Genomic DNA, 12,551 nt, shown 5'->3' with positions numbered 1-12,551 from the left:
GGGAAAGAATTTGGACTAAAATGCACACATACTGTATAATTCAACTCACGTACATTTTTATAAAATTCAAATTAGCATATAGTGGCAGAAAGCAGATCAGTGGTTCTTTGGTGATGGAGCATCAGGGTGGGATGTGATGGAGAGATTACAAAGGGTCATTAAAAAGCTTTGGGAGTGATGGATAGACTCAATATTTTGACTCTGGTGAATTTTTTGGTGGATGTATACATATGTCAAAATTCATCAAATTGTGTACTTTAAATATGTTCAGTCTTTTGTATGTCAATTACACTTCAAAAATTTGTTTAAAAAGAATATATTTAGAATGGCATTAAAAGATACTTAGGAGTAAATTTAATGAAAGATGTGAATTGCTGTAGGACTAGTATTTGTGAACATACACAAATTGACTTTAAATTTTATATGAAAATGTAAAGGGTAAAGAGAATAAAGACAATTTTGAAGAAGGAAATGGGAGGACTCACTCTACTAGATATCAACACTAATTATAAAGTCCCAATAACAGAATGTACATATAGACAAAAAGAATAGAAATTCTAGAAATAGGTAACACATAATGTTGAAACATAATATATGACAGGGTGGCACTTCAGAGCCATGGGGTAGCAGTGGTGCTGAATCTTGACCTTAATCCACTATACAGAAATCTAAATAACAAGTTGATTGTACATGACAATATTAAAGAAAAAAATTGAGATTTTAAAATATAATATAGAATAAGATCTTTTCAGTCTTATGTAGAGAAATATTTCTTAAACAAGACACAAAAGGACTACACTTAAATTTTTAAAAATTGACATATTGGACACAAAAATATTTCAACAGGACACAAAAAGAACATAATGGATATCTGATAAATTGGACTACATTAAATTTAGAATCTTTGGTCCATGTAACATTGTTTGAGGATGAGGAAGTTAAGCTGAGGCTGGGTACTAAACAATACAATTTTTGAATGTTTTATGTGTGATGGTATTTGTTTCCCCATTTCCATGTGGGCTATAATAATAGGAGATCTGTTTTTGAAGCTGTAGTAAGAGATATTTTGGTCAGTTTTTGGATGAACTTACTAACAGGATTCAGAAAAGTTATCTGAATGTTTTACAGGGTTAAAAATCTAATGAAATAAAATAGCAATTTACTTCTCTGGAATAGGTTAAATGGCTAAGTCCATGATAGCTTGTTATTGCTAAAAATAATTTATTTGGGGCTTCCCTGGTGGCGCAGTGCTTGAGAGTCCGCCTGCCGATGCAGGAGACGCGGGTTCGTGCCCCGTTTCGGGAAGATCCCACATGCCGCGGAGCGGCTGGGCCCGTGAGCCATGGCCACTGAGCCTGCGCGTCCGGAGCCTGTGCTCCGCAAATGGGAGAGGCCACAACAGTGAGAGGCCCGCATAACGCAAGGAAAAAAAAAAAATAAATAAAAATAATAATAATTTATTTGGGGAAATGTATTGTTCACTGATCTCCTGATACATTCTCCAAGCTGTGACAATGTTAGGCTGACTTTTTAAAACTCACATCTCTATTCCTAACAGAATCATAAACTTAATGGCATATTCTACCAAATGATAATGGTTGGGACAGTGATCTAACTCAGCTTCCCAGTGAGTCTCAAAAAGGAGAAGGCTGCAGTGGGAATGCAACCTAGGAAAATGTGGATTGTATTGGGGAGTCATATTTTTATAAAACATTTGTTTAAGTTAGAAAAAAAATAGCAGAAGAGAAAGGACTTCTGTTTTTAGTCAAGAAGGTGTAAATATAAAACTGGACAAACATGTGAAGCAACACTTTCAAGGAATTGGAACAAAGAGAAGAGAAATAAAATAACCCAAGCAATTTTGAAAAATAAGAACAAAATTACAGAACTTACACTCCCTGATTTAGAGACTAATTAGAGTTTTAATAATCAGTGCAATCGGTATTGGGGTAAGGATAAGTAAACAGATAAACAAAATATAAAGTATAGATGTATACTATACTAAAGTATAGATATATATAGATATAGATCTTTAGGGGATGATGGGAATGTTCTTTATTTTGGTGTGGGTGTTGGTTAAATGAGTATAAACATTTAACCAAAACTCATTGAATTGTACACTTAATTCATATGCATTTCTCTATATGTAAATTTCCCCTCAATAAAAATATTTAAAAACATAGGAGCTAACATATTTAAAATGTATGCATGTTACACCTCACATCGAAGATAAACTAACAGTACCCAGAGACTGCAAATTTTACACAAAAGATGTGCAGGAGAGGACACATTTTACTCTCCATCCCTTAGTCCACCTCATAGAATCACAAAGACATTAATCACCAATTGTTAAAAGTAATTCAATATTTAACACATAGTGCATTAGTAAAAGTCACAATCATAAGAAAATTCAAATCATACAATGCCTTAAATGCAATAAAAACCTATTCCTCATTCACATAATTTCCAAATTGATGCTCTTGATTGGTGGGTAGATCCCCTTGAAGTGTCCATTCAGGGACTGAGCCTTCCACTGGTGGCTCTGTCATTTCCAAGGTCACAGCCCATCTTGTCTCCATTCCAGCCAGCTGGAAAGGAAAACAGCTTGAAGAATCAACCCTGGTAAGATTTAAGGTGCTGGGACTAGAAGGAGCATACAGCACTTCTACTCACATTCCATTTTCTAGAACACAGTCACATGGCCACATCGCATTGCAAAGGAAGAATGGAAATATAAACTAGCTATGTGTTCAGTGAGAAAGCAAGTCTGGTGAACAGATCCCCAATCGTTATCACATCTATGAGGAGTCCATGTGCAAGGAAGGAATTCTGTTTCTTTTTTTCCTCATTTTCTCCTTCTGTTGTCAGCTTCCATTGAGGAAGATGTGCAAAAGCTACCCTGTATGAATATGAATATAAAGTAGTTATCACTCATTCTTAAATATTCTGAAAGCCAAATTGCTAGGCACGTGTGTGAAGCCATCACATTTTATTATGTTTGCTGGGAACAAGCACCCTGAATGAATGACTATGTATCTATGATCCAGAGAGCCCTGGGGATCCTCAGAAAATGATCAAAATGTCCATGAATACACATGAAATCTAAGTAAACATTGTCTGCCTAAATAACAATTTTCACACATTTGTGTCTTTCATTTTTTCAGAAATGATAGCATATTCTAGTTAATGTCTTATTAAATTCATAGTAGAATTTTGTTACCATACATGTTTTGAATTACTTTTATTTTCATTTTAGAATGGAGTCCTTACATCAAAATGCTTGGAAATCACATATTCTAGATGATTACCAGCTGTCATCATTACTGTGGCCAAAACAACAGTCTGTTTCAACACATGATTTAATTCAGATTTTTTAAAAAGTCAATCAAATTATTTATCAGCATTAAAATCTTATATATTCTTGGGCTTCCCTGGTAACACAGTGGTTGAGAGTCCGCTTGCAGATGCAAGAAAAAAAAAAAAATCTTATATATTCTTGAACTCTCAGAACAATTATTTTTTCTACAAGATTTTTTCATTTTAAGAATTAAAAGTCATCACAGCAAATTTCCTGTTGGGAAGCATCCAATCATATGAGCAGTAAATATCAAGACCACTGAATTTTTTTTTTTTTTTTTTTTTTTTTTTTTTTTTGTGGTACACAGGCCTCTCACTGTTGTGGCCTCTCCCGTTGTGGAGCCCAGGTTCCGGACGCGCAGGCTCAGTGGCCATGGCTCACAGGCCCAGCCGCTCCGTGGCATGTGGGATCTTCCCGGACCGGGGCACGAACCTGTGTGCCCTGCAATGGCAGGCAGACTCTCAACAACTGCGCCACCAAGGAAGCCCCTGAATTTTTGATATAATCATAGATTTATCCTCTAACCAGGTATCTTTAAGAAATATTCCTCTCTGTTCATCACTCATCAATCTTTTTACTTTTTTCTTAGGTTTTGAGATGGATAATACTGTGTTGTGCACCCAGTCTCTAAGGATCCTCTCAAATTGACCATCAAACCAACAAAAGCATCTTACTACCTGCTACTCAGGGTTCTACCTGCTATTTATACTGCACCAACTCCACCAACCAGCAGGTCTTTACAATTTTTACAATTAGTATCTAGTATTATATCCTTCATATTATTAACTCCACATAAAAATGCAATTTCATTAAATTCACATTCACATCTGCACCAAGAGAAAACATTAACTCTTTAAGGGTGAGAAGTATGAAAAACCAGGAATACAGAAAGTTATGGAGCTTTTCACCCTCCATCCAGTATCTAGGTTTCCTGTAAGGCAGAGAAATTAGAATCTGGCTATGAAAAGAGTAGACATGGAAGATATTCCCTAAATGTTAGGAGTTTTAAAAAATACATTTCACCTCTTGTTTCTAAGGCAAATGAAGGCAAGTTGTTTTACCCTGTAAATAAGTGTTTTGACATCTTCATTAATAAACAAACCAGTAATGAAGGTAGATTATAAGATGTTGTGACACTGATGAATGGAACTGAGATGAAACATTCCAGGCACTGGCCACTGCTTCCTCCTGGAAATACAGACTCCTCTCATGACAAACGTGTGATGCTAAGAGTGCGTAACAGCTTCTGAACAACAGAAAGCAATGTAAGTATTAAATGAATTAATAGATTGTAATCTTGAGTTATTCCCTTATTAAATAGTGAGCTCAAGCCCTCCTTCAAAACATAACCAAAACAGGGATTTCCAAACAACTCCCATATAACATCAGACAGTATAATTGGTATTATTGTTACATTTTAAAATAAAGTTAAAAATACAGTATATTCTAAAAGTCACAGAAATGTCTTATGATCATTGCTTATGAACTTCCTTAAAAGGTCTTAAGATATTAAAAGCCTGCCAAATCAGGATCCTTTGGCAGCCTGTGACTGCCAATATCATTGAGTTGATTGCCCAACTCTAAGTGAATTACTCTAGCATAAAAGCTTATTTTGTTGCCTAAGCAGAAATGAGAAAGGCAAAGTCATCAGTGACAGTTTTTAATGACTAAATGCTAAGAAGCAATGTCTCCTAACACCCTCACTAAATTATCTCTTTAAAGTCATTACAGATACTCTTCTCTTCTGAGGGCTGGGTTCCTTTTTGTGTCTCTAAATAGATTTTGGGAAAAAAAGCTACTGTCCATGGCTGTCACTATTAATTAGTATCTCCTGAGGGCTGCTTCCTGCCCAAGGCACTCACCGTCCCTGGCCAGACCCTACAGGGACTTGCAGAAAAACCTTGTTTACTCAGCGTGGCTCTCATGCTTGTATTATTTGATGGCATTATGGAGAAGGACTCATCGACATCTCTCTGTAGGGGTTGAAGTCAATTTTATATGTGGTGAGAACTTCACCTGTGCTAATCTTGGAGTAATGAATCCTCAGCTGGACATAAAATTTTAGGGAAAAAAAACCCCAAAAAAACTGTGAGGTGAATTATGCAGCTTATAAATTACAAGCAGTGAAAACACTTCTATTGAGTTATCTTTATAAATCTATTTTTATTCAATGTTTTTTCAACATTCCTTATTATTATTTATTTTTCTCTTCTTAAATATTATGTTGCTTCTCATGAGAAAATGAATTTCTGAGGAAATTGACATGGCAGTCTTTTCAGACCTGGCAGGTAGTTTTTTAAATTTATGGGTATAATAATAGAAATTCTTTCCGAGGGTGTTTGTAGACTCCGAAGCTAATGTGCCAAATTGAGCCACATTTTTGATCAGAGGCATTTGAAGGGTACCTATTGTTTTTCTGTTCTCTCCATTCCATTTTTCCTTCTCTTGGTAACAGGATTCAGCCCCAGAAGTGGGTGTGAAACTCACTCGGGGCCTGTTGTGACCATCTCAAGACCTTTCTCACTGCACCGTGTAGAGAAGAAGCTTGTTTATCTGTAGCTTCAAGCCTGAGATGAGGGAGCTGGGGGCTGCTGGTAGTCATGGTCCTTCCTGAAGGAGAAGTCTACTGGAGAGGTGAAATTGGTGAGGAGATAGACTCAGAGAAGATAGGGTGAGAGGCCTGGGGCTCTTGGGCATTTACGGTTGTTTGTAAGGTAGGATCCTCCTTTCTAAAGTATGGTAATATCAGGTTGATAATCCCTCCTTTTACTTGAGCATTTGAATTGAATTTCCATCCTTCAGCTGCCCTAATCAGTTTGGAAACCCAGTGACTTTCTGGGATGGAAGACTCCATACAAGTCTTTGTGGTGTTCAGTCTCTCTAGTTTCCATCCCTACCTTCCCTGATTAATGATGATTAGAAACAGATAAATGCTCCTATAAATTGGTACTTGCTGTGTGCTAAACACGGGGCTAAGTACTTCACATGCATCATCACACCGAATTTTCTCTGTAACCCTGTGAGGAAGATATAATCATTTTTTTCATTTTCAGAGATGCAGAAGTTACTAAGGCAAGGTGCACTACCAGCAGGTTGCCTGATTTGAACCCAGAGCCCACCTTCTTAATTTCCCATCAGGTGAATCTGGAAATCTCAACAGTGGGCTAGAATAAAGGGAGGCTTCCAAGGAAAGGGGTGGCAGAGGTGATGTGCTTTTCCTTATTTGTCTCAATTTACATGTTCTCTGATTTTGTTGAGACAAATCTACTATCAGCATAGGTGGCGCCTGATTTGTTTCTATGGGTTTCTTTTTCACAAACTATAATTTGAAATCTCTCATATAGAAAAAAACAAAATTTAATTTTTGGAACCATAGACTAACTACAGATTTTTTGTAGAAAGCTACTGAATATTTATTGCTTTCATGAAAAATGATAGCCTTATAGTTTCCCATATGTTCAATGTTATTGGGTACTGACATAAAGAAGTGATTTCTCAAACACCCACGGAATCCTACAAATGCTGTCTGCCCAGTGATATTTACAACATAAAAAAATGTTCACACTTTCTCTTACTTCCTGATGCAGAGGAATGGGAAACTTTGTAAATGACAGTTATTAATTTACAGACTTGAATTTTTTTCTTCTAAAATCTCTGGGCTCTTTGTTTGGAGCCCAAAAGTCAGAAATTAGTTTTGCCAAAAATGTTGGACTACTGACGCTACTTTTAGCTTTGTTAGCAAAGATATATAATACATATGAGCTTTTGCTTCTTCAGCCATAAAATGGAGATAATAAGAGTGTCACAGTGTATGGTTGTTGTGAGAATTAAAGAGTGACGTCAACACACAGTAACTGGTGTCAGGCACATTAATGATAAATAGAAGCCATTGTTGTTAACTGTAGTAGTAGTTCTGTGCGTTTATGTCAGCAGACCGTCACCCTTGGGCTGGCAGCTGCTCCTCTATACACACTCTAACATCTCTGTTAATCACAACCTTTATGCTGTTTGTGGAGTTGGGTACAGCCTGTGGAGGGGGTGATGCTTTGCCTCACCCTCTAAGCAGTTGGGGAGACAGTGGGATGGAAAGGGACATACAAAGAATGGAGGTGTCTTGTTTAGATCCTAAAAGAGTAACTGGGAGCTAGTTCAGAGAAGGGAGTAAGAGGACAGCTCACGAGTGAAACTCACCTTCTCCCAGAGAGGGCCTAATGGACTGTATATGGACTTGTCAAAGATGTTTGGAATTATCTGAGATGATCCTACTGCCAGCTCCTTCTGAGACTGCAACAAATAGTTTGCAACTGCTAGCAGTTGGTGCTCAGAAGTCAGCCATATCTGGGATAATTGGTGATTAAGTCAATAGGCTGCAGAGTTGGCCAGGGAGGAGCCACAGAGCCTCAGGGAGAATTTAAAAAGCACCATGAAGGACTTAGGCCAATGAATTATAAGATCAACATGAAGTAGGTACGGTTTTCAGAAAATATGACCAAAATTAACTCAAGTGATAAAATACATCAAGAGAAATCATAAAAGTAGTCCAAGAACTCTCCTGAAAATGGACCAGGTCCAGTTTAAAAGATGAGTGCTGTGACCCCTTTAAGAAAGAGCTATTTCCTATGGCATAAATCTGGTCCATAAATTGGAAGAAAAGTTGTCCAGTTGCCTAAGTTTGCCAAATGATGATAATTAATCCATACTAAATGAAAAAACAGGAAAATCTTATCTGAGGATATAAAAAAACATATAAATACATCAAGATAATGATGATATTGCTAAAGGGTACACTCAATGTGGCAATTCTCCCCAAACTGATAAACTTAATGTAATCCTAATCAAAATTTCAAGAACATTTTTAATGGTACTTGACAAGCTCATTTTCAAGTTCATATAAAGGAGAAAATATAGAAGATTAGCTAAATCAATTATAGGAAGAGAAACATGGAGGTGCTTGCTCAGCGGATGTCACGGCATGAACCATATAAAGAAATAAAACTATAAAAATAAGGATAAGAGTAAATTAATAATTCAGGGAGCCAAACAGATAATTCATACACAGACACACACACAGTGTGTATATCATGTTATATATCATGATATACATATTATGTTGCATATATGAAAGTCACAGTGTTTCACTGTAGTGATGAACATATTGAAAGGATACACATGTCACCTGGCATCAGTTATTCTTGATGAAGGTTATGAGACTGGGAGATGGTAAAGGGATATAACCCCATGTACTTCTAAGTATTTTAATCTTTCATACCCAGAAGTATTTCTTTTTTTTTTTTTTTTGCAGTACGTGGCCTCTCACTGTTGTGGCCTCTCCCGTTGTGGAGCACAGGCTCCAGACACGCAGGCCCAGTGGCCATGACTCACGGGCCCAGCTGCTCCACGGCATGTGGGATCTTCCTGGACCGGAGCACGAACCCATGTCCCCTGCATTGGCAGGCGGACTCTCAACCACTGCACCACCAGGAAAGCCCCAGAAGTATTTTTGTAATGAATTATGTAATGTTTTTAAATTTTTTTTTCTGAGAATTTGTGTATTTTCTGTTTTATTTTCTGCCACATTTATTTTGTAAAATGAAGGAAAGAATTTTAAGAGGGAAGACTTTCCCTCTGGAACTGGGTTCAGATCCTGGCTATCCCATTTTCTAGCAGGAGGAATCATGGATGAGTTATTTAACTTCTTTCTGCCTTAGGTTTCTCATCTGTAAAATGGGACTAATGATACTTTATGTGGCTGTTAGGAAGGTTGAATGAGATAAGATATGTCATGTGCTTAAAAAAGATTACTAATGAAGCCCCTTGAGTTGTTAGCATGATTCATGTGAGGAATAGAAAGAAAACAAGCATGGCTGGAAGGTATGGAAGTTTGTGGGGTTGTTCTAAGAGAAATATTTCAAATTTTAAAATGATTCCTAAAGGCAATGGAAAGAATTGAAATATTTCTCTGCAATGAAAACATGACATCAGATACATCCTTTATATAGATTCCCTTGGCAGATTAGTTACTGCATTATAATTTATTACATTTTATAGTTTAATTCTATTTTATAATTAAATCTATTGCATACTATATGTCAAGAACTTTAATTGATAGCTAATGATAATGTGAACACTGATATGTAAAGGAATATTTGCTTCTGAAAGCCTGTGAAGTATAACTGTGGCAATTATCTCTCCCAAGAATGCATCTTGTGGCTTATTCAGTTCAGTGGAGTTGTGTTTTGCGGCCCTTCTGATTGCTTATGACCAGGGACAGGTTATTTATGCTACTGGTGAACTGTGGGGAAAGAATCAGCAACTCAGGCTGCTCCGAAGAGTCCTGGGAATTTGAGTTTGTGACATTTCAGTCTTTAAAATGTATATTTACTTTGTTATTCTAATTTTTTACTTCGTTATCTTATTATCCTAATTGATTATTTTAAGAAATCTCTTATTAAAATATACCACATACATATGCATACATATTTAATTTAGATATGTTAGCACAGGCATAGGTTTATGAATAGATATTGTAATAAGTTGTTATGAAATTGCTTTGTATTATCAGAAATTTTATAGAGATTTTAATACATGTTTAATACATGTTTTGGGAATAAATCATTTTAAATTATATATATTGTTGGTCTCTGAAAGCAGCATAAAAGCTTTAAAGAGGCAACATTACCAACCTGTCTTTTTCATTTACTCTAAATAAACACATGTAAGTCTTATGACAGGGAAGGTATTATATGAGGCTGTGCTTGATCTAAGTGACTTTTGTTTCCTCAGCCTTTGACATTTTAATCTTTCCAAAACATTTGTGGGGATAGGCAGAGAAAAACAAGTCCCTTTTATAATGCTAGAGAGAGGAAAAAAGATCTCCTGAAAAACATCGTGATGTAATGGGTATTGGGCTCAGAATGTAAACAGAGATATTAACGTATCTATTGAACTAAGAAAACAGCTGTGATGAAACAGGAATACTTGCCCGTAGTTTTGATGTTAAGATGGAGAAAAGCTAGATGCATATAACAGAGCATTCTATCAAATGTTCAAGTATACATTTACCGGTTATTTTAAGAAAAGTGAATGGATCTTAAGGTGTATAATGCATACATTTATATTAAATGACACAGATATTTAGTCTTAAATTCATATCAGAAATATTTGTGAAGATTCAGAGCTCTGCTTTTCTGAGATAAATCATGGCCTTATGTGTGATATTTCTAGGGACAGATTTCTGGAAGAGGAGATTGCCTCTGCCCAAGCAAAGATACAAATGCAGACTTCATTTAAATTTTGTGAAGTTTAATGAAATCTAATAATATGCAAAACAGTCTACTGAGTTCAATCCCTGGAGCTTTTCATCTCTGTGAAGTACTGGTCTTTAACTTACAGCAAATATTACTGGTCATTGTTAGATCGAGTGATTTTTAAGTGTTTATTATAATTTCTAATATTTCTATTATTAGTCTTATTACGGATGCCCTTAATCAGAAACATTTTAAATTTCTAATGGAATGTTTGTAAGTTTATATTTAGAATTTCAAAGAAATAAAGCAGATCATGAGCAGCCCCAGTAGCCCTCACTTGTCCACATTTCTGCTTCTGTTCACTAATCTTTCCAGAGGAAGCCATTTTGAACACCACGGAACAGGTTTATCTATTTTTAGACTCCGTATCAGCTGGTTTTTAAAGCCTCAGCTTTAAAAAATAAGGGGTATATAAACTCAGTGATGGAAGAAGAGAACCGTGTTATGGATTTGGACCTCAGGGCCAGTATCAGATGGGGAACTATGCATCTGTGTTTTATGCTAATGCACCTGGAGATTCCTCAGGAAGACTAACGGGGGTGTCCTGGCCAGCATCCGCAGTAGTGTAAAGTAAGCCAAGGGGCCTCATCGGCCCCAGGCTTTGTCCCCAAAACAATAAGAGTGGAAACCAGGAGCAAAAGAGCAGATCATGCCGGACATTTTCCCAATCGCCCTTCATATCTCCTCCACCATTTCTCTCCATCCTGCTCTGTGTCCTGGGAGGTGGTTATAGGAACCCATAAACAGGGTCCCCACACTCTGGCTCCTTTGTGTGTCACCTTAGTGGGAAGGGCTGGCAGGAGACTGGAGGAAGCAGGAAAACAAATCAGAGAATTGATTCCCCCAGAAATTTCTCTGAAGAGAAGCTGTTAAAGAAAAACATCTGACACTTGTGAAAATTATAAGGAAGATTTTATTCAGGACTATTGGAATAGGTGTCAAGATTATTGCAGTAGGGGAGCAGAATGAGGCTCAACTCCTAATACAGTAAGAATGGGTAGGAGTTTATAGCCAAAGAGCAGGTTGGGGGTCGGTGGATGGAAGATGACTAAGAGTGGGCATCAAGGGTGGGGCATTCTTGCTAACCTGGCCTATCTATAGAGTTTGGTGAAGGAAAGAGTTTGTCAGTGCCCCCTGAGGGTCCTGTCTTCTAACTTATGCTTCCTGCCCTTGCTCCTGAAGCCTGCTACTAGGCGGTGATTCCCTGCTATTACAAAATCCCACTTTTTGGTTTTCCTTAACTTTGGCCATACCTTTGTAAATAGTGTCTAATAAATTCTCCTGAGTTACCCCACTGAATAATTCATCTGATACCATTCCTAGTCTCTCTCTCTCTCTCTCTCTGCCTCTCTGTGTCTCTGTCTCTTTCTGTCTCTCTCTCATCCAAGCTCTAGCCAGCTGACCTTCCTCTTACAAAAATGTGCATCACATTCATGGCTTATATTTCCTCTGACCTGAAGCTATGACCCATTCTTCTCCCTGCCACCTTCCTCTTTTTACTCACATCTTGACTCACCTCCCAGTCCTCCCCAAAATTATCTTTCCAACTATACTTGTTCCAATATTAAATTTTATTTTTTTCTTAGCGCTGATCACAATCTGAAATTATATTGTTTAGATACTTCTTTACTGTACTGGTTAATGTTCAGTTGTAGACAGCAATTTTATCATTTTTAAGCAAAAAAGGTTTTTTCTTTGTTTGTTTTGCCTTGAACTAGGAAACAAAGTTTGGTTGTCACATAGCAAGAAGAAATCTACCTAGAAAACTGCCCATCCACCATGTAGAACTGTCAATGACTATCCCACTGCCACTGCCATGTATTGCTGGGGGAGCTGCAGACCAAACCTAAGATTCTCTGCTAGAGTCATGGCAATGACAAATGACA

The sequence above is a fragment of the Lipotes vexillifer genome, unplaced genomic scaffold (genome assembly GCF_000442215.2).
Source record: "Lipotes vexillifer unplaced genomic scaffold, Lipotes_vexillifer_v1.1 scaffold72, whole genome shotgun sequence".
NCBI lineage: Eukaryota > Metazoa > Chordata > Mammalia > Artiodactyla > Lipotidae > Lipotes > Lipotes vexillifer.
Note: the sequence above shows the minus strand (reverse complement) of the source record.